General features: G+C 42.7%; 1 protein-coding gene across 1 annotated transcript in view; it reads right to left on the bottom strand.

Moving 5' to 3' along the window:
- Window positions 1–591, bottom strand: part of LOC131572981 (forkhead box protein P2-like) — a 400,373-nt gene extending 399,782 nt beyond the window's left edge. Inside the window, exon 1 of the mRNA XM_058826457.1 lies at window positions 482–591. The gene's annotated coding sequence lies outside the window, so the exon portion shown is untranslated. The remainder of the gene's footprint in view (window positions 1–481) is intronic.
- Window positions 592–24,104: the final 23,513 nt, after the last annotated feature.

The raw sequence follows: 24,104 nt of genomic DNA, 5'->3' as shown, positions 1-24,104 counted from the left end.
GGCCCCAAGCCCTCCCCGCCTGGCACTTCCCTACCCGTGCGTGAGGCTACAGGTTGTTTGTTTTTAATTACGCGGAGGTGGGGGGTCCGCGGCGCTGCGCGGCTCCGAGCGGCGGGAGGGAGGCCCTGCCGACCCGCGGCCGCCGCGAGTTGTTTGGGGGAAGCTTACGCCCGCTCCCGCGGCCGATCCGGCCCGGCCCGCCGGGCACGGCCCCAACTCCGGCCGGGGCACCGCAGGCTCCCACCGCAGAGCGCGCCCCCGCCCCCCGCTGGCGGTGCGTGTTTGGGAGCGGTGCCACCGGGTGCCGGGAGACCTGACACATGTCACTGCTGCGGCCGCGCCGGCAGCGGCCAAACTTTCCCGCGGCGGCGGCAAGTCAGTGAGCGGCGGCGGCGGAGGGGGTTGGAAGTAGCAAGTCACACCGGGGAGCGGAGGGAGGAGGGGACGGGTGTGCGGGGCGGGGTGGGGGGGTAGCACTTACCGGGAGGAGACACCGTGCAGGGCGTCCCGGCGAGCTGACACCGAGAGAGAAAGGGCGAGCGGAGCCGCGCGCAGCCGCGCGCACATACAGAGTCCCTGCGGGCGGAGCCGCCGCGCGGGCCGGGGCAGCGGGGGCGGGCGGGCGTGCGGGGCCCTCCGCGGGCGCGGAGCGGCGACGGAGCCTCGCGCCCTCCCGCCGGCTGGTGCTGCCAGGCGCTGGCTGTGCTGCTCTCCCTCCCCCGGCGCGCGTGTCCGCCCGTGTGCGGAGTGTGCCGCCTGTGTGTATGTGTTTTGTTGGGAATGCAAAAAAAAAAAAAAAAAAAAAAAAAAAAAAAAAAAAAAAAAAAAAAAGACGAGAAAAAAAAGAAAAAAGAAACCGCCGCGCACACCGGCTGCTTTGGTGAGAGGGGAGTGCGAAGGGAGCCCTCCCTCACATGATCGCGGAGTGGCCTGCACAGAAGTGCTAATAACGCAGGGAGGGGTGGGGGTGAAAGCAGCGGAGGGGGAATGGCAACAAAAAAAAGTGCGGCGGGATGCGCCGGGCCGTGCCCCGCTCCGCCCGCGCCTCCCCCGGCCGGTCCCCGGCGGAGCGGGCGCTGTGGGTCGCGGCGGACGGCAGCTCCACCTGCTATGTAAACAAACCGTCGGGGAAGTTGTTTGCTGGCGGCGGCTTCCCCTTCCCGCCCCCTCTCCCCTCCCGCCGCCCCGCTCCGCCGGCTCCGTTAGACACAACGAGTTTAGCAGACGGGCGGAAAACAAAGCCGTGTGTTGTGCTGGCAGTGCCGGCCGGCTGCAGCCTGCTGGCAGCCCCCGAGGTGCAGCGGCCCCGCGCGAAGGCAGCCCAGGGAACCCGAATGGGAGGGGGACGGCGGGGCAGGCCTGGCCGCTGGCAGCATCTCTGCCGAGGAGGCACGCGTGGGCCCTGAAACTTTTCTTCTCCCCGGCCCCGGAACTTGGAGCAAGGTGCAGGATCCCCCCCAGATGTCCGCAGCGGGGATCGGCCGCTCCTCGCCTGTCTGGAACGACCGCCCGGCCCTGGGGCTGCCGTTCCCCCCGGGAAAAAACACTTTTAAGTAATTCCTGCGTGGGGTAGGGTATCAGGGAGAACGGGGAGAGAATTGCTGGCATCGTATCTAGAGCTGGTCTTGTCATCCCTTGTCCTCGCCACGGTTCCCAGTAAATCGGCGCTGGGGGTGTGTTTGCGTGGAAGGACCTTGCGTGGGCGCGGGAGAAAGCGGACGGAGGTGGCCGAGCGGAACGCGGGGTTTGTTATTTCGGAGCCCACCTAATCATCGCGCGGCAGCCCCAGCGTTAGCAGGGCTCTCCGTACGCGCCGAGGGCCGGGATCACAAGTGACTGTCACTCAGAATTAACAGTCACTGCATTTATTAAGCACAATTAAAAATCCCACAAACTTTGCCGCTCGCTGCTACAGGCAAGTAGCAGACCGCCTGCCCGCCGCGCACCGCGCCACTCGCTCCCGCGGCCGCGGGCCGGCCCCGGCGGGGGCACCGCCGCCCGCTCGGCACCGCCGGGGGGCGGGGGGGCAGCCGCTATCGCGGGGCGGAGCCGTCGCAACTCCGGCAACTCGGCGGGGCCCCCCGCGGCGGCCCCCGGCCCAGGCCGCCCCCCGCCCCGCCGCGCACCCTTCCGCCCGCCCGCGGCGGCGGGGCCGGGGGCCAGGGCGGCGGCGGGGCCGTGCGGGGCGCGGCGGGCCGGCCGGCAGCCAATGGGGCGCGGCCGGGTTCGCGAGGTGAAAGTTCAGCGCCGGGGCAGAGGCTCGCGGGGCCGCGGTGCTGCCGATGGGTGGCCGTAAAATATATTTATTTGCTATTCGCGGCTCTTTTGTCTCTTTGCCCCTCGTTCCACCCCCTCCTCGCCCCGTCGCTGCCCCGGGTTACCGGGGCGCTGCCCGCTGCCGCGGAGGGCTACGAGCTCAACGGTTGCGGAGGACGCTCGCCGCGCACCCCGCGGAGCCGGGGGACAGAGTTCCCGCGGGCAGCCGCCCTGCACTGCTCCGCGCCCCACGAGCCAGCGGGGCGGGAGGGGAACCGCGCGGGACCCGCCGCTACGCGCCCCGCCGGCCCGCAAACGAAATTGGGCCCCGCAGGCTCCGGCCGCCCGTGGGCTCCGCGGGCAGGGGCGCTGCGCCTCGCGGGGAGCAAGCTGCGCGGGTCCGGAGACCGTCGGCCCCCCTTCTCCTCGGGCGGGAAGCGCGCCCCGGAGGACAGGCAGCTCCCTCTCCCTCAGGAGCCGTCTGCGGTAGCGGACAAATCCCGGTACCTACAGAAGACAGCGTGCCGCGCACTTTCTGTGGGTTTAGCCCGCGGTACCGAACCGGCGAGACGGCGCGACCCGGCCGCGGGCACCGCCAACTTCGTTGGGCGCCGGGCGGCCGCGGCATCTCCGGCCGGAGGGACGGGAGCGGCCGCGTACGGTGACCCGAGGGTCCGGTCCGGCCCTGCCCTGCCCTGCCGCGGGCCGCCGCCGTCGGGCCGGACGCCGTCCGCTCCCGCGAGTACCCGCAGCGCTCCCAGCCCTCTGCCCGGGCTGTGCTTTGTTCCACGAACCCCTCGTCCTGTTCAGTGTGGCCTCGCAGGCAGACCCTCTGTCTAGTGGGCACAACGTGCAGAGAGAACAACACGGCACTTGGCCGCTAATATTACTCGGCGCGACTTGGCAGTTCCACCCAAAATTAAAGCTAAAAACCCACACAATTTCCCCACTTCTTTTTTTTTTTTTTTTTTTTTCTATCTTTTTTTTTACAGGGACGACTACGGTCTAAAATGTGACTCGGCTGGTGCGTTTTATTTGTTCCTGTTTACGGTTCGAGATTTCATCTGTACAATTGTATTTCTCGCTTGAAAAAACCACTTTGAAACCATTTTCCTTTAATTAATTTAATGTAATTTCTGTCTGCTGCTGGCAGCATTAGGTGTCTATGAGATTACTATTTTCTATCAGGATTGTTTAGGAAGCAAACAAGAGCACAGACTGCTCTTCGAACTAGGTGCACTCCCTTTCCTCCCTGCGTACTGCTCCAAGACACTTGGGAAGGAGCAGAAAATGCTGGTTTTAACCGAAGTCAAGTCGAGGAGGATCTGTATTACAACATCAAAGAAAAGGAGACGTTACCAAATTGGTGGAGTTACACCACCATCTGTCGTTAAGCTTCGGGACTACAAAAGTTCAGACGTATAATAAATCTTAATGAGAGATGGCAACTTTGTTTTTTTCTCTTTCACATCGAATTCCTGCCGCCTAGGCAGAGTGGGTTTCCCGGCGGTGGATGGTCCCGAGTGACGGGAAGCAGATTGCCGATGCCCTTCACAGACATGCCTGTTCACTGCGGCCTGCCAGGCCAAAGGGTTTCTTCTGGCACCTGGTGTCCCCAAGCACTTGCTCATCAAAACACACAGGCACCAGTACTTCACAGTATTTTTTGGCCTCAGGAGGTTTCATTCATAAAAAAATAAGTCTAATTATTATTATTATTACTATTATTGTTTTTGTTGTTGTTGTCATTATTAATAATAATAGTAATAATAATAATAATAAACAACCAGCAAAACTAAACCACCCTCCCACACTCAAAGTCCCCACCAAAATAAATAAATAAATAAATACATAGCTATAAAAATAACTGGGGGAAAAAGCCAGACAAACAGATCTTTCATGTTACAGTTATAGGATTCAATTTAGCCCATTTTGTGTACCTGTTCTGCAGTGCTGCATTCTGAAAAGGAACATATAGAAAACAGACCTTGGAATATTATCTGTGAAGAAGCTGTGATGGTCTAATACAATCTCTGTTTACCCTTAAAACTTTTACTGCTATAAAAAAAACATCCTTAAGCATAGAATGATTTTATATTCCCCAATGAAAACACGGCACCTTCTATGTCCTTCTGAGATCTCCCCATGAGACTTAAGCCCTTTCTAAATCCTTCAGTCAAATGGTTTGCAAATGCCCATTTACTATAGTTACTGAAGAAACATAAAAAGGAGGAGTGTTTTCTTTGGGATTTTCTGAATATTGGTGTTCTCAGAGGCCAATTGGTACTCATGCAAGCAGGGATCTTCACTGAACTCTACCACAAAAATCATCAAATTTATCATTATTTTAATGATATAATGGTATCTATTTTTGGACAGGTGTGGTTAAGTCAGTATTGATCCAAATGTTTTGCTGGATGGAATGCTTACCATTAAGGTTAACTTTCAGGTGGTTTCTGTTTCACTGTGGAAAAACACAGAACTTTGACTGTCGTCAGACTGGCATTTCACAAGTGCTCAAACCTTACACTGTAATTAGCACTGGGCCTCTCCTAATATAAATCCTGCTTCTAATCTTTTTCCTAAGCCTAGAGAAACTCCATTTCCTATATCCTACCAGCAGTTGTTGACACTAAGAAGGAAATTCTCACTTTTAGTTTGTGGACATGTCAAAAGAGAGAAACTCATTTCCTCTGAAGCCCTGTGTCTACTTTCCAGGCTATCTCATAAAATGCAGAATTACGCTGTAGGCAGTAAACAGTTTCATCATTCCTTTGTCTATTGTGATCATTTCATGTTACTGAAATATATATATATATATATATATATATATATATATATATATATATATATATATCTTCTCCATAGTCAACCAAGCTCTTTGTATCAACACTAAAAGCCAGTGTTTGTGAATTGGTGAAACAGGTGTTTAACATTCATCTGACAGAAATAAATTTTGTGACATTTTCTCAGCTTTGAGAAATAACTAGGCTATTACAACCAATTACTGGTTTAGGAATACTTGGTAAAAGACTTGTGGCCAAGAATTTGCTGACAATTTCAGTGTTTGAACTGCCTACAGTTTTATATAACAGTAACAAATAATAATTTCATTTTTAAGTTAATGAATAGACATTATAACAGCAGACAAAATTTAAAAAGGTCAAATAATCGAGAGCTGCTGGGGAAAAGAAAAATAAAGTATGGCTCTCGAAGTTGTCTTGCTTCAGTTAGAACAGATGCTGCCCTGAGCAGCACTGACGAAAAGGAGGGATTACACTGTGTCAGTTCCATTTCTTCCATAGAGTAACAAAAAAAATAAAAAAAAAAAAAAAAAATCAAAACCAAAACACAACAAAATTTTGTGCAAGTCTTGAAACTCAGTTTCTGTATTAGAAAATACATCAAAATTTTTGACATTATATTTGATGTCTGTATATAAGGATGACCTATACATCTTTCTGGATTCTCTTCCTGTTTTGTGCCAAACAGGCCATGAGGACTGTTTGGGTCCTGGTCCCCCCACCATTAGTTTTATATGTGAAAGTCTTACTTAGCCAAAGCTGAGGAAAGTTTTAAGACTGCTAAACCTTTTGGTGAATTTCCAAAGTATAACCCAGGGAGCAGTATCACAAACATACATAAACAAGTAGCTGTGTCAGTCTCATGAACAGCTCATAACTTCTGAAAAGTTTGGCATGTGACCTGTAAGGTGGTACTAAAATATAGGCATGTAAATCTAAGATTGTAACCTTTCAAATCCTAACCAACCCTCTAAAACTGAGCATCCTCTGTGCAGCTGAGGATTAAACTGCAATTAGATAAAATGCCTAGTCAGTCCTTAAAGCAGCCACTGACCCATGGCTCCTATTTCCTGGGTAAACATCCCACCTGCTGCGCTGCACACCCACTCCCCTTCTGATGCTCCCACTGGTCTTTGACTCCTGGTATGCAAAGGGACACTACAGCCCTACTCCAAACCAACAAAAACCAAATGCTTAAGTCATGGGCCTGAAAGGTGACTAATGGCTTAGGTCCAAGGAGGGTTGTCATTGTTAGACAGGAGATGAGTCACACGGACACAACTCAAGGTGTGGTGAAGGAAGGAGAGAGCTTTATTTTTTCTCTCAGAATTTATAGGTTTCTGACCATGGCCAGGGATTGGATAGTCAGGTTAACACCTTCCCAACCACACTGGCCGTGAGAGATGTCCATCAAAAGACGTGTATCAGAAAGAATGTACACATATCTATGTTTACAGTTACTGTCCTGGGAAAGTCTTTAGAAACTATGTCAACAAGATGGAAAAACTGAGTTTTCAGGGCGACGAGGGTCTAGAAGTCAAGTAGAATAGCATCATAATTTAGCTATATATATATACATATATATACATAAAGACTTCGCAACAATTCCCCTTTGTTGTCAGTTTCAAAGCATTGGTGAGAACGCCTGTGGCTTTTCTGAAATAGACCATATAAACACTTATCTCCAAAGGAGGATTCAGGGCTCTGAATAGAAAAATAGCAGGGCATGGCAACCTTGAGAAGGGCAACACGTAAAGCAGTGCTGTCTCTTCAAACTTTTCTGCAATTGCATTCAGCAACTCAGAGCAGTGACCACTGAATTTCACTCCAAAGTTCCCAACTTCCTCGGCCTGATGCAGAGGCAGCCCAAATGCTGTTTTCAAGATTATAGAATGTATGGGATTGCATGTAGGGGCCAGATAAGCCAAAAAGCAAGTATAACTACAAAAATATAGTCCTGACTGTAAAACAATGAGTCTCCACAAGTACCACCCAGGTCTGAAGTCCAAATTCAATCTTGTGCTCATTTATTTGCATTTTTCTCCTTCATGATTTCCTCAGAGCAAAACGAGACATAGGGACTTGCGGAAATTTTTCATTAAAGCTGACAGAAATATTCCTGAAAGAAGAATTTTTGTCTTTTATTTGTTCGTTTACTTCTACTCTCCTCTTCCAGGTACATTACTTTCTCACTGCTGAGGAGAAGATTGTGTAGAAGTGCCTCTGCCAGAAGCTATGTATCTTCTGGTGGGAAAGCATCACCTACAGATGAACTGCTCCAGCCTCAGTCAGAACAAACAAGGTGTGTGGGTTGGTAGAGGAGTAGAGGAATAGATGAGTGGGCTTCTTGTGGTAAAGCAGCACATAAAATAATAAATTTGATAAACACTCTGATAAACTTGCCCCATTACATCTTCGCAGGGCACACATGACTTGCCCAGGGCCTACAGTTTAATCTCCCAGGGCATAAAATCATCTGCCAGAACCTGAATTTTGTGGAAGGAACAGGCAGGGCTCTACTTCACAAAAGAAAAGAGGATTGATTCTGTTCTCTTCAGCCCTAGGTGTAGTTCTCAACACTGATGTTAGATTATGACTTTGTAATACCGAAAAAAATCATACCATTATTTTCTAGCTCTTTTCTTTTAGGCCAAAATTACTTACATTTAGGGAAACACATGAGTAACCAAACAACAGTTACAGCTGTGTCCAGACAATTCTTTCCTTTGGCAACACAGACACATGAACCGCATTAAAGATGCAAAATTCAGTTTAGTTTCATGACATTTATACATCTGCAGCAACATTCTGAGAATTCTAGAAATTTTGGCAATATTTAGGATTAAGGGACAGAGCTGTCTTTTTAAAAACCATTTCTATGTTATACATACAAGTTAGCATGTATTAAGTAGTCATCTTTCCACCCACAAGCACTTTTATATAATTCATGGGTTGGGGAAGTAAATTGAAAGCAGACTGTGGATGTTAGCAATATGGTTAGATACAGGAATTTTACACTAGTCAAACACTGGATAAACAAGTCCCTTTTTTAGGTTTATTTAAGAGGACCTCAGGGATACAACCTCAGGACACAGGCAATAGAGATACTGCCTTGTAGATGTGAATTACAGAGTTACGTGATTCAGGAGCAAAGTAACTTTATTTCCCAAATTTGTATAAGCCTATAATCAAATAAATACTGCTTGTTTCCTTAGCATTCCACTTTTCACTTTCCTTCACCAGAAAAAACCTGCTTTTTATTGCTACAGCTACCCAACCAGCACAGCTAGGAAAAGAATCAGAGAAACTTAGGATAAGGTACCCTCTACACAAGTGGATATCATAGTGCTGCACTTTAGATTGTCAGTTATTTTACTCATTGTGTAAGAAACAAAGCAGCAGGCAAAGATAAGTCGTTCAGAAAAACAGTACTTTTTAGAACAAATTATTTGCAAGAAGTACTAGAAGTTTAACCATTTCATATGTAGTTGCTAGAAAGAAAAAGAACAATTTTTTTTTGCACAATCTAATCTTTTGGTGGTAGAAAAAGATTATTTTTTTTTCTTTTCGCGTTAACAAACTTCAGCCACTCTCAAATCCTTCTAGTAATTCACTGTTACTGACTGCAGTTGAATGATGGACTCCTAGAAGAGTAACACTCACAGGAGTGCTAGCTCCTGTGGTCCACATTCCTGCACGAGGCTCCAGCTGAAGCTCAGTCTAGTATTTGGAAAGTTTATTGAGGCAGCTGCTTGAACCATATGCACCTTCCTACCTCAATCCAGCCATTCAGTAATTTTGTGTGCCTTTGCCAGAGTGCCTTGTCCCAGAAATCTGGCTGTGAGCATCTTAGCCGTAGGAGAGAGGTCAACATATTCTCATCAAAGGAACGATTCTTCCATCCATGGCTGTCCTTTATTTGTCAGACTTTGAAAAGTCACCAGTTTAGGAAGGAAGTCAGCACCTATTAAAGAAACCAGATTATCAAAGGGTACAGCTGAATGTTGAATATTTGGTCTTGAAAAGAGCTTAAATGAATGCTGACTTCTTAAAAATCTCTTTCAGCTACATATATAAAATTCCGGCATTCTTTTTTATTGAAAATCTACCATTACAGCACCATGCTGCACTACATGGATGCCCAGAAAACCTTTATTTTGGACCTACTCCAAATCCATGTGGAAGAAGGGAAAAGCAGTAAGTGCCCATTTGAAGAATTACCTGTGCAGCAGATATGTCTGCATACTTCTTACAGTAATTTATTGAATTTAATATAACAGGTGAACTGGTGCTACTTGCTGTAATAAAGGTTTAAGAGGGATTATTCTAGGAGATAACTGCTAGTTTATTCATGGATTTTAATGGGAGCTGGTCTGGGCCTAATACAAGTATTACCTGAAAGCTTACCCAATGCAAGCATTACTTAAAATCTACAGAAAGATTGCTGTTTTCTCTGTGACTATGACAAGCTAACTAAAAAAACATATGGAGATAAAGAACTAAACCACGGAATTATTCAATAAATAGTAACAATAAATCAGTAAGGTATACTTCTCATATTCTTTATACTGATATAAATTAAATCCATGTTATACTAGTCTGTGTGTCACGGATTATTTAAAATGTGCAACTTTGATATAGAAATAGTTTGGCATTTCAAAAACTATACAAATAGAACTTATTTTTTCAAAATTAAGATTTAACTTCTTTTTGGGCAGGCACATTTGAAAGGACTTCAGATACTGTGGAGAAGCTTTAAAATATATCAAAGCAACCCTGAACACCTTCTTCACTCTCGTTAGCTAATAACTCCCTCTACCCACACTGATACCAATGCATATGTAAGCAATGATCCTTTGACATTTCAGTACTGAATTAACCCTCATACCAGAACAGAAACACTCATCCTGAATAATATTCAGGTACTAATAGCAAAATAAAGACCAAATTCTGTACTGTTATATCCGTGTCAGGAATCTAAGTGCTGAACAAGTGAAATTGATATTGTTCATTTATTAAATGACTTTGTCTCATCCAAAAAGCTGATAGGAATGTATACATGATTGGATTTCTAAAATTAATGCTGTAACCTCCTCAGAAAAAATGCCAAGCAGGTAAGCAGAAGTAAGAACATAATCAAACAACAGAATTGTAGGCACTTCCTTAGCAATTTATTTTTTGAATGACATGGTGTCTTCAGGTTTCTGAAATTGTTAGATGAGACAGGAGATTCATGTTGATACTTTGAATCCCTGTAATGTCTTTGAATTAAGTGTAGGGAATGAGACTAGCTTTCAAAATTGAAGACTTAAGTTTGGCTAATATGTACTATAACCACAAAGTAGAAGAATGACATCTTTATTTAGAAGTTGTGATCAATTGCAAACAAACACTAGAACATGAATGTCCTAATGAAGCAACAGGGGTTGTCCACTGCAGAATATCAAACCATACTGTTTGGCAGTACTTAAAGTACCTAAGTGTAGCAAGGGAGAGAGAGTGATTGTTTTAAAACTAGGAAGATCTACATAAGCATAACAAAATAGCATTCACCACTGCCCTTTCCAACAAATCCAATAGAATTTTAAGGGGAGGTTATTCTTACCAGCAATAATTTTTTAACTTAGAGAGCTGCATCCACTGTAAGATAGAATTAGGGGACAGAGTCTTATATGGAAAATGTGATCACAAAATTAAAAAGATAAAGCAGAATGATTTGATCAAAGCACATGATGAATAAACAATTTTAATTTTAGAGCAATAGAAGAGAACAATAAACAGCAGCTACAAAAGCTAGAGATTTTTAAATAAATAGACATAGATATGGACATATATTCAAGAGACTTAAAATAGTTGGATGAGATTTTTGCTTTAACATGAATATAGATTTCCAATAAATCTAGGAAAACAAATGAAGTTCTAAAAGAATGGAAGAATGCAAAATCTCTGTGTTTCTAAGTGGTAAACAGGACAGCATGGACAGGCCTGTCAATCTGATATCAGTGCCAAACAATGAATGAAATACAGGCTAAAGTGATACACGGGGGAAGAGGAATGCAAACTGTGCAGAGGATATTTGCTGGGAGGGAATGGGTGTGAGACAAAAAAACAGTGTTGGAAAAGACCCAGCACTTTTAAAAACCCCACAGGAATCAGGATAGATAATCAACCAAACAAAATTCTTGCTCAGGCATCAGTGCTAGGCTGTGATCAGAAGGAATGCATGTCTGCAGCTGTAGAGAGATGGCTAAAACATGGAAAAGGCTGTTTTAAGACTAACAAGAAGTCAAACACATTTAAAAAATATCCTAATATCTGCAATAATATTTATCACAATATCTGCAATATGTTTTGATAATAGTGGGGTCTTCTCTGTAGCAGACAACGTATAAGAGATTCCAAGGGATGACATAAAACAAATTCTGATTAAAGCACAGAGGAACAATTTTAGGCATAAGATTGTTCTGGACAGTGAGAATATTCTGGGATTATTTCTTACACACTATCACGGGTTCCCCATCATAATGGGTTTTTAAAGAATGTATGGATATTTTCCTAAGAATATACTAATATAAAATAAAAATTCATTCAGAAAAAATGCATAGCCTACATGGTGCAGGTGTTAAGGCTCCATGATCACAAAAGCCAGGTCTGACTTTCCAGTCTATGAGCAGTGTTAAAATTGTCATCACCAGGTACTTAGATGCCCCCAAAAAATAAATGGGACCATACATAATATTCCTTATGGCTGCTCTTTCAGGCAATTTAAAAATTCAGGAACACTGCTGTATTTTATTTCATGAAGGAATATATATGCATAAACAGAAAAAAAAATCTAAAAGAAATGTGTTGTTGTTATTATTATGAATATTTAAGGTGTCTATGTCAACAGCAATTAGCACTTGCAAGCTGAGGACTCTGTTGTACCATGCACTGGGAAAAGACTGTTTCAGTTAGTTTCCAATGAATCCTACAACACAATTTGAAGACAACAGTAATCTGTAGCCAGAGAGCAGATGTTGTCGTAGCTGTTGAAGGTACACATCCTACTGCTTGGAAACACTTCTCCACTAATTCATGTGGCATGCGTCACTTTACCACAGCATGGAAAAATTCTGGGTTCAAAGCTTAGCTGGGTTCTGTTTTGTACTTATTCTCGATCTTTTATTAATGTGCTGAAGTGAGTGGGAAAACACAAATAAGAAATTACTGACAGCACATTTGCAAGTATTTAATGGTTCGTTTTGTTAAACAATAGTTTAAGATGTAAAATTTACAAGGTTTGGTAGTCTGCAAAATATCTGTGTAGCAGTAGTAATGTTGGTTTTGTATTCGACTTCTCTGTAAAATTGCAGATGAGAGGAAAAGTTTGCAACTAAACAAAGGATCTAACCTCTCTGGTAAAATAAAGCTGTGTTACTCACAAACTAAGATTACAGGTATTAAAGAAATTTACAATTATTTCATCCTCCCACCCCCCACCCCACCCCCCATTCCCCATTATCTTATCAGTTTCTAGTGAAGACTTGAGAGCTGATTGCAAAAATCTTCATTTGAACTAGCCTGAGCAACTTCTGTGTTCATAATTTTCTTAACTGCTTTTCACTGTCTTGTCCAAGGAAGACTTTGCAAGGCATAGCTGCATGGGCTATGATGTAATGAGATCTTATTAGTTAAACAAGACCAGACCTCAAGTTTAAGCAAAATAAATTCAGATAAAGTCTCTGCCCCTTGACCCAGCTATTTTGCAGTCTTTGAACTGTAAAGAAACTTGGAATCTGGTCACAGATGCCAGTGTGAAAATTCCCCTGGCTGAAGGGAGACTGTCAAACACTGTAAAACCAGAGGAGCTGGTTCCCACTGCTTTCTGCCTTGTCCTGAAAAGCTTAAGGGGAAAAAAAAGCTGAGAAATTCAAAGGGAAGATGAACTGTATCTTTATTGTGGTGATTTCTAGACAGAATATGGTCCCATAGGAGCCAAAGCCAGCATCATAAATTACAGTCATATAGAGCTAACAAACTTACTTTATATTGCAACTTCAGCTGAGGAGCAAAACAAGACAGGACAGAGCAGACTACGAAAGAAGAAACTGTAACTAGATCTGGAAGACCACCTAGCAGTTCCTCTGAGCACATTTTTGAAAAGGAGAAAATATGCCCTTCTATGGAGCTTTTTGCAAAATCTGCAATGTTTGTCTCCAGAAAACTTACAATAATAAATATATTTACATATCTATGTAATGTACATATATAAAAATTCAAATATACATTATAACACAGATATCATAAATAGACCTGAATAATGTTGAAGAAAATTAGGATTAAAAAATAGAAATAAAGCATCACATATCATGTAAACAATATTTTTAATAAGAAGTACTATCCTTTTCTGCCTGCTGAAGGCTTCTTTCTCTTCTCATTACTTAATGTTTTGAGACAAGTTGGAGGGATAATGAATCAGTGATATCTTGAAATTATATACAGTGTCCTTACTTTAAAGATGGGACAGGATCTTCCTACTCAGTATACCTGTAAAATCTGTAATTTTGTACACCAGCTCAAATAGCATATTTGGCTAACTATTTTTCTTTTGACCAAATCTTACAGCTTAAGAGGTTTTTTAACAGAAATGTCAATTTTACATCTACTTTTCAATTAAAATTCATCATATTATTAACTTCTTTGGTTAAGAGGTGAGAAAGGATGTTCTAAACAATAGCTGGGATTCAGGAGGACTAATCTTTGCTCTGACACTGTTTTGCAACCTACTTTGCAGAAAAAAATAAGTTTGAGGATATTTAATTGGAATTTTTAGAATTGCAAAGATAATTTAAAGCTATTTAACCCAGTCTTTGTATATGTTCTCATAATACATGTATTATTACAGTATCGGTGATGGGTTAATGTAGAATAAAGGAAAAGCAATTCATCTTCACATAGCAAGTTCTTGAACTGTGGCACTCAATATCAGGATGATGTTGACTACCTTTACTTTGAAAGGTCTTTCTTATCAAGTTGCGCCTGAGATTTCTATCAATCTTATGTGAAAGTTTTGAAAGAATCTTCTTCCATGGACTGAACATTAGGGCCCAGGTGATTTGCCAAAGCTGGGCTATCAGTGCTCAGATCTGAAAACAAAACATTGACTGGGGAAGTGGTCATTACCAACATCAGGTCAAATCCCTTGTAAACAGTACCGAGCTTACTCAGGCAAATATATTTAACGTAACTAAATATCTAAGAACTAGCATTTCAGCCTGTAATTAAGAGAGTTCTGGGAATCAGTACTTCACTAAAAGAGTTGAGGATCAGAGTTCATAGTCATTTGGGTATAATTTCCCAATGTGACATGGTGCACAAAATGTCTAATATGAGCTTAACAAATAGGTATCAGAGGAATAATGAATGAAGATAGGTGTCGAAAGTTATTATGTTACTGTTGTATTTAGCACTGATGAAATCATTACTGTAATATTTTGTCCAGAGTTGGGGTCCATGGTTCAGGAATACTGTTGAAGAAGTTCAGAGAGGAGTCACAAGCCTGACTTGGGAACTGTTAATCATGATTCAGGGTAAAAGATTCAAAGCGCTCAATCTGCTTAGTTTATCAGCTGAGAATACTAAAGATTGATTTGGACCTAACCTCTAAGCTGTTACCATGGGGAATTATACAGATTTGATTGTGGACTCTTAAATCTATCAAAGCCATGACATTAGCAATATAAGGAGATAAAATAGTAGGAAAATTTGGACAAAACGATTCTAGAAATAAAGATGCATATTTTTGCAAACTGAAGTGAGCAACTTCTTATGGCTTATGGTCTCAACAGAAATCTTTAAATATTTTTCTAAAAGACAGTTTGTAGCTCAAATAAGAATTAACGTAAGCAGCTCTATCAGCTTGCTTTATACAATAGCTCTTCTAGTTTAATCAACTGCAAAATTTGGAAAAGACCAGATTGAAATACTGAACTTTGGGACCTTGTAGCCATCAAAATAGAGGCCTTCAAATATAAAATATATCTGTACAAAACCTGTGGGTCTACCGAAGGAACAAGTATATTGTTCTCAGAACAAAACTTCTATGAGATACTACTTTATTAAATTTTCTTTAAAAAAGAAAACCCAAACAAAAAAAAAAAAATAAAAAAAAAAATCCCCAAACCAGAAATATTCCAAGAAACTCCAAAGTTACAGGTATGCTACTGGAAGTTGTTTTACAAACATTAGAGTTTGTTAAGTGTATGCTACTGTATAAAGTAATAACTCTATAAGTAAAACTTGAGACTTTCATATCTCCAGCAAAAAGACCTCATAGACAACAGTTAATGAGTCATGTAACTCAAAAATCCTGAGAATTAGTAACTTTTATTATTTGTGTTATATAAAGAACAAATTGAGGGACAAAGTGATAAAGATCAAAAAGGAATTCTGGAAAGGAAACTAAATATTTTTGAGATGTCTTCCTGGGCATTAACCAATTTTTTTTATTTTTTTTTTTGCCAGGCAAGCTGTAAAGATGCTGGCAGGTGACATTCCTGTGCATGTGTTAATATCAACTCAGTGCTGCTGTGTCCAGTACAAGAAGACACACTGATGCTGAAAATACCATCTCTTTCCAACAACACATAGAAAATAAAGTCCCGAGCATCTACTCCGTAATTTATCCCCACTGCATTCATTTAAGGGAGGGGTGATACTGACTTGGGTGTCTTCTCAAAATGCCAGTTTAGGGCATTAGTTTATTCTTACTTAAACTCCTTGAATTTCTCTATTGATGACATTTTTCATAATCCTCCTTACAGAAAAAAAAATCTGTACTATTATGACAGAAAAGGTTGTAGTATTAAATGAACTAAACTGCAGAGCAATATAATATACCTTCCACTTTATACAAATTTTGTAAAGATCCCTGCAGAAAATCAATTAGGGGTGCATCACTGATTTGAAAAGGGTACAAATAAAAATAAATTCTTAAATTATATTTTTTATGCAAAACTGTTCTGCTCTCGCAAATCTAAAATACAATTTTATGACTTTTTTTAGAAAATGTAAGAACTGCCTTCATGTTATAAAATGTCCATTCTTATGGTTATGTTATGTTATGTTTGGAAGACAAATTTCAAGATAAATTATGAAAATGACACAACAAACTAATCAACAATCAGCTTCCTGCACTTAAAGCAGTTTTTCTTTACAAGAAAAAACCCAAGTCTCATCTGTTACTAGCACTGAACAAAATCAACATAAAATGAACCAACAGTATTTTGGCCTTTGATCTCTTGGATGCTTTACGACAGAGGTCAGAAAGCATGTAATTATTATTTGATATCAAGACAGCTCAAACTAACCTCATATTCCTAAGGCAGTGAGTGCCTTCATCGCAAGTCAAAATCTGCTTGTGTGGAATAAATAACCTTACTGGTGGAAAAAAAAATCCCTTTCCTCTCAGTTTAATCTGGGCTTTTGAAAATTCTTAGTAGTTCAGAAATGGAAAACATCATACTGAAATTCACCAGATCACAGGCATTTCCTGTTTGTTTCTGAAAGCTGTAGTTATGATTTTTAAATCACATCATCACTTAAGTTCTGGCTACTTTTAATTGTCAACTTCTTCATTCCTTTTGCTCCTCTTCATCAATGGAGGTCAGCTCAAGATGGCTCTATGTTTTGGCTGCTGAGGCTCAGGAAAATTTGTAAGGCCTTTAATTCTGATATTTCATTTCTGACATTGATATGAAACAGCCTACATTTTATGAGCTTCAGAAAACACATAAGAGAAAAGTACACACTTGGATTTTCTTTTCTCCAATAGGCAGCATTGAATAAGTCTAGGCTTTGGTTTTTTACCTCCTTGAACAGAAAATTTCCAGGAATATCAGTGCTTCCTTTTTTTCTTTTAAACATTTTAAAAGTTTTTCCTGTAAATTGCCCAGCAGGAATGATGGGCACATCATGATTAAAACACCTTATTTTTATGTATACAGCAGACAATCATTTGCAGTAGGCACCGTACATATATATTGTGAAAAACAGGCACACAATAGAAGTTCCTTCACAAAAGAAGTGTACTTTTCCAAAAGAGTGATGTACCTGAAATACCAAGTAACAAAAATATAGCAGCTAGACTAAGAACATCAGAACCAGGTCACACAGAACCATGACCAATAATTCAGCATCTTGAGTAAGAGAACAAGAAAAGAAGACAATACATAAGCTTTATAATGAAAAACATAACAGAATAAACAGAGAAGTTTCTTTAACTGGCAACACTTGGAGCTGAAAGACAGCTGAAAGGGAGATGGGCCGGGTTTTGTGCACGCCCTCACAGGATTAGGTAGCTCATAGAATGGGCTGTGTTTGAAAAAAGTTATGTGTAACTGCTGCCCAAGCAGATGGCAGGTCCTGTTTTCAGGCAGCCCTTGCACTGGTTTCCCCACCACTGAAATGAAAAACTAACAATAAACACAAATTTGAGAATCAGGAGGTTTTTCCCTAGTAGCATGCCACTTTTACTCTGATCAATGTCTTCATGGTAGATTTAAGCTCTGTTACAACCCTATGTGGCCAAAGACTTCTTTGCTGCATTCCAATTTTTACTCATTTATCACTATGCCTTAATTGTGCAGCATGATTATTTCTCTGCTTTTTAAATTTTGGACTCATACAACAATAAAAATGACTGTTCAGATTTCTGAGTACTTGGCCAGAATTTTATAGACAGATATTGTATTAGATACTCCCACGATGAGCACAATCAGCTCGATGGCCTTGTGTCCAGCTGGATGCTATAAACTAGACCTGGAGCTCAAGGCAGCGTGTAAGCTGAGTAAGCTCCCACACAGACCAGAGCCTTGAGCTACCAGGGCAGCACAGGTGTACCCAGAAGCTGAGGTGCTGTGCAGTCAGGGCCACACTGAAACAACCCCTCTGTTTTCTGAAAATTCTGCATTTGTCACTGCCTTGGCATTTGAAATAGATTCTTAGGATCTGAGGAAGGTTCCTATTGCCTTTCTGTTCTGCATACAAGCATAGAAAATAGGGACCCATAAGACTAGACCCATCTAGTTCACAAAAATCCAGGCTACAAGGCACTGACTATGAATCATACATCTAGTAACTTGTCTAGTGCATGGGCAATAAAGTCCTGCAGAAGTGAGCAAGCAAAGTTCACCATTTTCGTAACTGAGGCAGCAAAAAGTTAAGTTTTCTGAAATATTGAAAGCTTAGTTCCACTGATTTAGATGAATACTTCTGGCACTGGGGTCATCATGCTTCATGACTCAGTGTTCCCTCTTCATAACAAAGAAAGGATGAGACAATGTACAGTATGGCAGAGGATCAGGTATCAATCTCATGCAGAGCTATGAAATTACATAATTTGATATATATATTTCCTTATGTAATGAAACTATATAGTCAAGCTATGCAAATTATGGTATATTATAAAGTTTATTATAACCAGAATGAATGAAAAATAAAAAAGGACAAGATTTCTGAAAAAATCTACCATCACTATTACCTAGACAAGACAGCTCTCTTTTAAACAAAGTTCACCTTTGGCACACTAGTATAATCAGGGTGAAAGCCCCTGAAAACATTAGACATACTAATAAAATCTGCTGCAAAACACAGTAAAATATGACTTAGAGTCATGGGAGACTGTAGCAATAGCAGTTCCTTGATACATGTTACATATTCTAAGCAGGCTAACAATTGGTGCAACTTCTTGAGTTCCCACAAATTTTCAGAAGGATGTTTGAAAGTTCTTTATTCTGCTATGCAAGCAATGATAAAAAAGAAAAATAATAGTAAGAAATGCGTACACATTCTGTATTTGAGTCTGTGTAATGGTACATCTCAATGCACAGTGTGTGTGATGCACAAGAAGCACATGGCTTCACGCCAGATTTATGTTCTTTTGGAATTGGGGCTGACCTGAACATCAAGTTAAAATAATTTGTCCTTTATGTAAGTTGCATTTGGTCTAGCTACAAGTAAAAATTAAACTAAGGGAAGCACTGCTTTCTGAACAAAATATGCTGGACTCATCTTTATCTATCTCCTCAATAAATATTTTCTTGGTAATCTAGGTTGCAAATATCTGAGAATGTCAGATGACCTCAGGCTTCTCTAAAGAGGTAAACCCTGGGGTAGGCAGTGTCTCATGATTGGAATAAGTAATCACCTGAAAGACCAATGTAAAAAGAAATCTATCGACTTCAGGGAATTTTAGATGAAATTCTGGAAGAACCTGTTTTAGAACTCCGCTTGCACATCACTTCATTCATCTGCTCAGCAACTACAACTACCTACACATTTTGTGACAAGTGAGAGAGTCTGTCAAGTAACTCCCACAGCATTTTCCCCTTTCATCCTGTAAACTCCTTCATTAGTGATAAGCCTTTGTGCCCTGGCATCCACGTACCAGCTGAAGGGAGGAACCTGTTTGTAAACCAGATGCTTTGACATAGTTGGAACATGGAAGGGAGGCAGCAGTACTTGGCAAACAAACTTGTAATAAGTGCACTTTGCTTGAAATGTTTATCATTTGTTCTTGAAAAATATGCTGAGAAGATGGGCACTAGACATCCTGATCAACTTTGAAGTTCAAGTTTGAAGGTGGGGATCCTGAATACCTCCCAAAGAACATTTGAAAAAAACAGCCTGGGGCTCTATAAAGTAAAAAATGTGCTTGAGGAGAGGGGGGCAGAGAATGCTACTAAATCCCATTGTCATGCTGTCTGCAGAGAAATTGCCAAAGTCCAGAGAAAAGCAGCTTCATTTATGAAGCAACAGGTTCATATGAAGCCCTCCTAATTTGCTGGTAGATTTTTAATGGCAAATACACAGGTATACCAAACATCCCTTTCAACCCATGTGAATACTTTCAAGCCAGCAACACATTCAAAAATTAGGTAAAATTTGTAAGCAGAAGTCTCATATTCTGCCTCTTGCTCTCTTAAAATTTGACATATAAAGAAGGAGTTACTTTGCGCAGCTGAGATGTATGTGATGCCTATTTATGATGCACAAAATGCAATTACCAAGGAAAGATCAGCATCTGGAGGTCCTCCAGGAGTCTGATCAAGAAGAAAAAAAAAAATCTCAGGTGCTCAAAATGTGAAGACGTGAAGGTTTCTTCCCTTTGACAGTCCCACTGTTGTGTGGACAGAGAAGAACTGCAGGTATGGAGGGTAACCTGAACAATTTTCTGAAATCAGGCTCAGCAAATTTACTGATATTTAGAATTTGGCTAAATAAAAAAGGGGAAAGGCATGGCACTTTTATAGCTTTTATCTTTATGAACAAAAGAATTCAGCTCAATGCAGATCTCAAGCTAGCAGGGAATGCTAATACATGAAGGGGAGTTGAGGGAAGTTCAACACTCTCAGGAATATTACATCCAGTTCACCTCCTATCAACTCCATTTCTTTTCCCTCTGTACCTACCTTTACTGCTTTGCACTCTTTTAATGGCAGAAGTCCTGCCTTTCCTTTAGGTCTGTAATGATCAGCGTGAACCAGAAAGGACAGAGAGACATGGAGCTCGTATAGCAAGTGGCTATCCAGACAGGAGGTACCTCCTCACAAGAAAGGTGGTTGGTTGTGCAGGGATCTGTCTTTGGAGATGCTGTGAAGCTCTGGAGGCAAGTGGAAGGCAGGAACCTGGCATGAGCAAGGTGAGTTGGCTGAGGCTGATTGGTGGGCAAAGCAATGAAAGCATCCAGAGGGCTTCTCTTGTAAGGTAACTGGCAGGATCTGGGGTAGAGCAAGGTTGGAAGGCTGGAGTGAGGCAGGTTAGCTGGACCTTGAAATGAAGTTTCATCAAGGAGAAACAGACTCTTGTACTCCAGGCATGGTCAGTGTGGCTGAAGGCTGGGGACCTAAAATCCCACAGAAAAAGTAAAGAGCTGAACTGCAGAGACTTGGGAATCACTGCCTTAGAGTCTAGGTTGAAAGACAGATAAGATGCAAAGAGCCAAAGAAAAGGATACCTGGGGATTAACAGTTGCATAAAAAGAAAAATAATAATATCTCAAAAATTTTCTGTGTTAAATTAAGCATATGACTAGTTTCAGTGATACCTAGTGGGACTACATGAGTAAAAATAAATACACAAGATAGAAACCTAAAATAGGAAATGGAGCATAAAACTGGGAGGAATGAATACAGAATAGAAAGGACTGAGGAAAACAAAAGTGGAGAGAGAAAAGACCAAACATAATTTTTAAAGGAAACAAATTAGATGCAGAAAAAGAAAAGACACTTTATTATTTTCTGTTGATGTTTTAAATACACAAAAACATATTTGATACTGATAATGCTTTTAAAGTCTCAACTTAGACTATATTAAAGAGAGTATATTCAGCTTCCTTGGATTAGTAAACCAGTAAGATTTGCATTTAAAATACGTGTCCAGATCGTGCACCCTCTCAGGCAGGGTTAAACCAAACCAGAAAAAATGGCAGGGTCAGGGCCAAGGCAGCTGCCTGCACGCCTGTTATGTCTGTCATTGTTTGTTTTGTCTTTCTGGACTTGTAAGCCCTTCAGGCCTGGAGCACTCCCCATGGGGCCTGGCCAACCTCCACTGCCTTTGGTGGGCACCGAGGAAGGCTTTGTTTGCCCAGCGTTTGGCTCAGGGGAGTTAGGGCCTGGCTGAGGTTTTTTAAGTTATAGATGTAATAGCAGCAAAATATCACATACATTCACTGAGATATGGCTGCGCTTGAATGCCTTTTCCGATACTGCGACTCCGTGCAGCCGTGAAGTTGCATCCATGTAGAGCAAGACAATATTGGGTTCTTTTGACACCATTATGATTGGTGTGATTGCAATTTTACCCAGGACAAGTGAAAAGGCAGTTTAAAATCTGCTTTTAAAAGCACGTACGCTTATTTTCTCTCAGTTGTGGTGACAGAAGCTCTGCTGGCACTGACACCATGGAGCAACACCCAGAGGAGGGTGTCCAGTGATTCTTTTGGTGGACGCAGATGAATTGCTGACCTGTTTCCACGCGCCAAGAAAAAGTATTACAAGGGCAGAGAAGAGCTATAAAAGGTGCTAGAGAAACTCTGCCAACACTCACACCCACACCCTGGAGCTGGTAACCGCTCCATTCACACCTGACAGAAAGCGCAGTGAACGCGCTTCGCCCGCAGTACCCTTCAGATAGCTCTTCCCTTCGTTCAGTGACCTGCTGACGGGTTAGGGTTAGGGTGGAGCAGGGGTGCGACCCGCGACGCCCGGAGCAGCGCTGCGCGGGCCTCAGCGCCGCTCCGAGCCCTCAGCGCCGCTCCGGGCCCTCAGCGTTCCGCCGAGCCCGCAGCACTGCGCGGGCCCTCAGCGTTCCGCCGAGCCCTCAGCGCCGCTCCGGGCCCTCAGCGTTCCGCCGAGCCCGCAGCACGGCGCGGGCCCCGCTGCGCCGGGCAGTGCGGGCAGCGCGGGCAGCGCGGCGCTCTGGTGCCCCCGCGTGGCCGGCGGCGGAGCAGGGAGGGCGAGAGGGCGAGAGCCGCCCCGGGCCTCTCCCCGGTTCATGACTCCGCACCCTGTTAGCGCGGCGGGGAGATGTATCCAGGCTGAGCCTGCGCGAGGCGTGCAGGGAAACGTCCCGGGATTCAACGGCGCTTAACAGAAGGATTCTTATTTGTTGGTCTTTGGTTTTGTTTTTGTGTTTTTGTTTTGTTTGGGTTTGAGTGGGTGCTGTTGTCTGTCTCGTGTAGACTCACACCGAGCCCCGAGGGGCGGGCTCGCAGGGGCGCTGCTGGCGGGGCTGTGCCGCGGTTGTGTCCCCGCGCAGCCCCGGGGATGCGGCGCTCCCTGCGCAGGGAACCCCCGGACAGAGACACGACTCCGCAGCAGCCTGTGGTGCCTGGAGTGCAAGTAGGCCGAACTCAGTTTCTTTGGCTATTCTTGGTTTGTTTGGGGTTTGTTTTTTGTTTTTTTTTTCAAACTCTGTATTATCAGGACGTATCTTTTAGAGTCATTGGGTGCAACGTTTCCTTTAACATTGTGCCAGCCATCGGGAATTGCTTCTAAAATGTTACAAATCTAGAGAATAAATCTCAAAGTAATTTTTTACTTCTGGAATTGGCAGAGTCTTGATATGAATCAGGTCTGTGTCACCTTATTGGGTGTTTCATCTAGAAGCTTTGGACATAACGTCGTGTAATTTGGGCAGTTTCCCTCCATTGTGTTTTTTGGAGTAAACGGTGTCTGAATAAAGTCTGTCAGAGAAACTAGGAGTAAGCACAATGCTTGCTGGAAGGACAACCCATTATTTTATGATGCATCTGCAGAAAGAGTAGCAAAATCTGCTCATAGTGCAGCCATTCACCTTTATGGCCCAGCTTTCCTCCTTCCTTTGTGGTAATTACCATCTCAGGAGCAGTATCAACATCCCCTTCACAGTTAGGGCATGCAGAAAATCCCGTGGACAGCTGGTTAAAGGACCAGAGGGCCCAGAATAGTCTTCATTGCAGTCTCTATTCTTGGACCTTTAGAGTTGAAACTTGAAGTCTGAGTTCCTACTGCTGGAAGTATATTTCAAGTGTTACTCTCTGTGTGCAAATTTGTAGAATGTTAAGTGTAATTCACGGTTGCCTTTACTGGGGTTTTTTAGGCTTTTTTTTTTTTTTTTAATCCTTTTTTAATTGTAATTTTTCTACTTCTAAAGTACACTTTGTGGCTATGATCTAAATTTATGCTCTGCATTTAAAGAAAGCGCACTGCAATACTAGAACCAGCAGTACAATGTACTGCTTGAGCATTTGGGCAGTGCTCTCAGGCACTTGGTCTGATTCTTGCGGTGTCCTGTGCAGGGGCCGGAGTCGGACTTGATGTATCCCTTCCAACACAGCATGTTCTATGAGTCTATGAAAGTAAAACTTTCTGTGAACTCAGTGATAAATTTCCTCTGCGTCCAGGAAATTCAGATCCCAATGAAAGCAATGGCAGAAATTCTAGTGTTTTCAAGAGTGCAAGAATTTCCTGCTATCCTTTGTTAATATTAAATTGCTCAGAGAGAGTGACAAACATTGCAGAG

This window comes from Poecile atricapillus, chromosome Z (assembly GCF_030490865.1).
Source record: "Poecile atricapillus isolate bPoeAtr1 chromosome Z, bPoeAtr1.hap1, whole genome shotgun sequence".
Classification (NCBI taxonomy): Eukaryota; Metazoa; Chordata; class Aves; order Passeriformes; family Paridae; genus Poecile; species Poecile atricapillus.
Note: the sequence above shows the minus strand (reverse complement) of the source record. Positions and strands in the feature narration are given on the sequence as shown.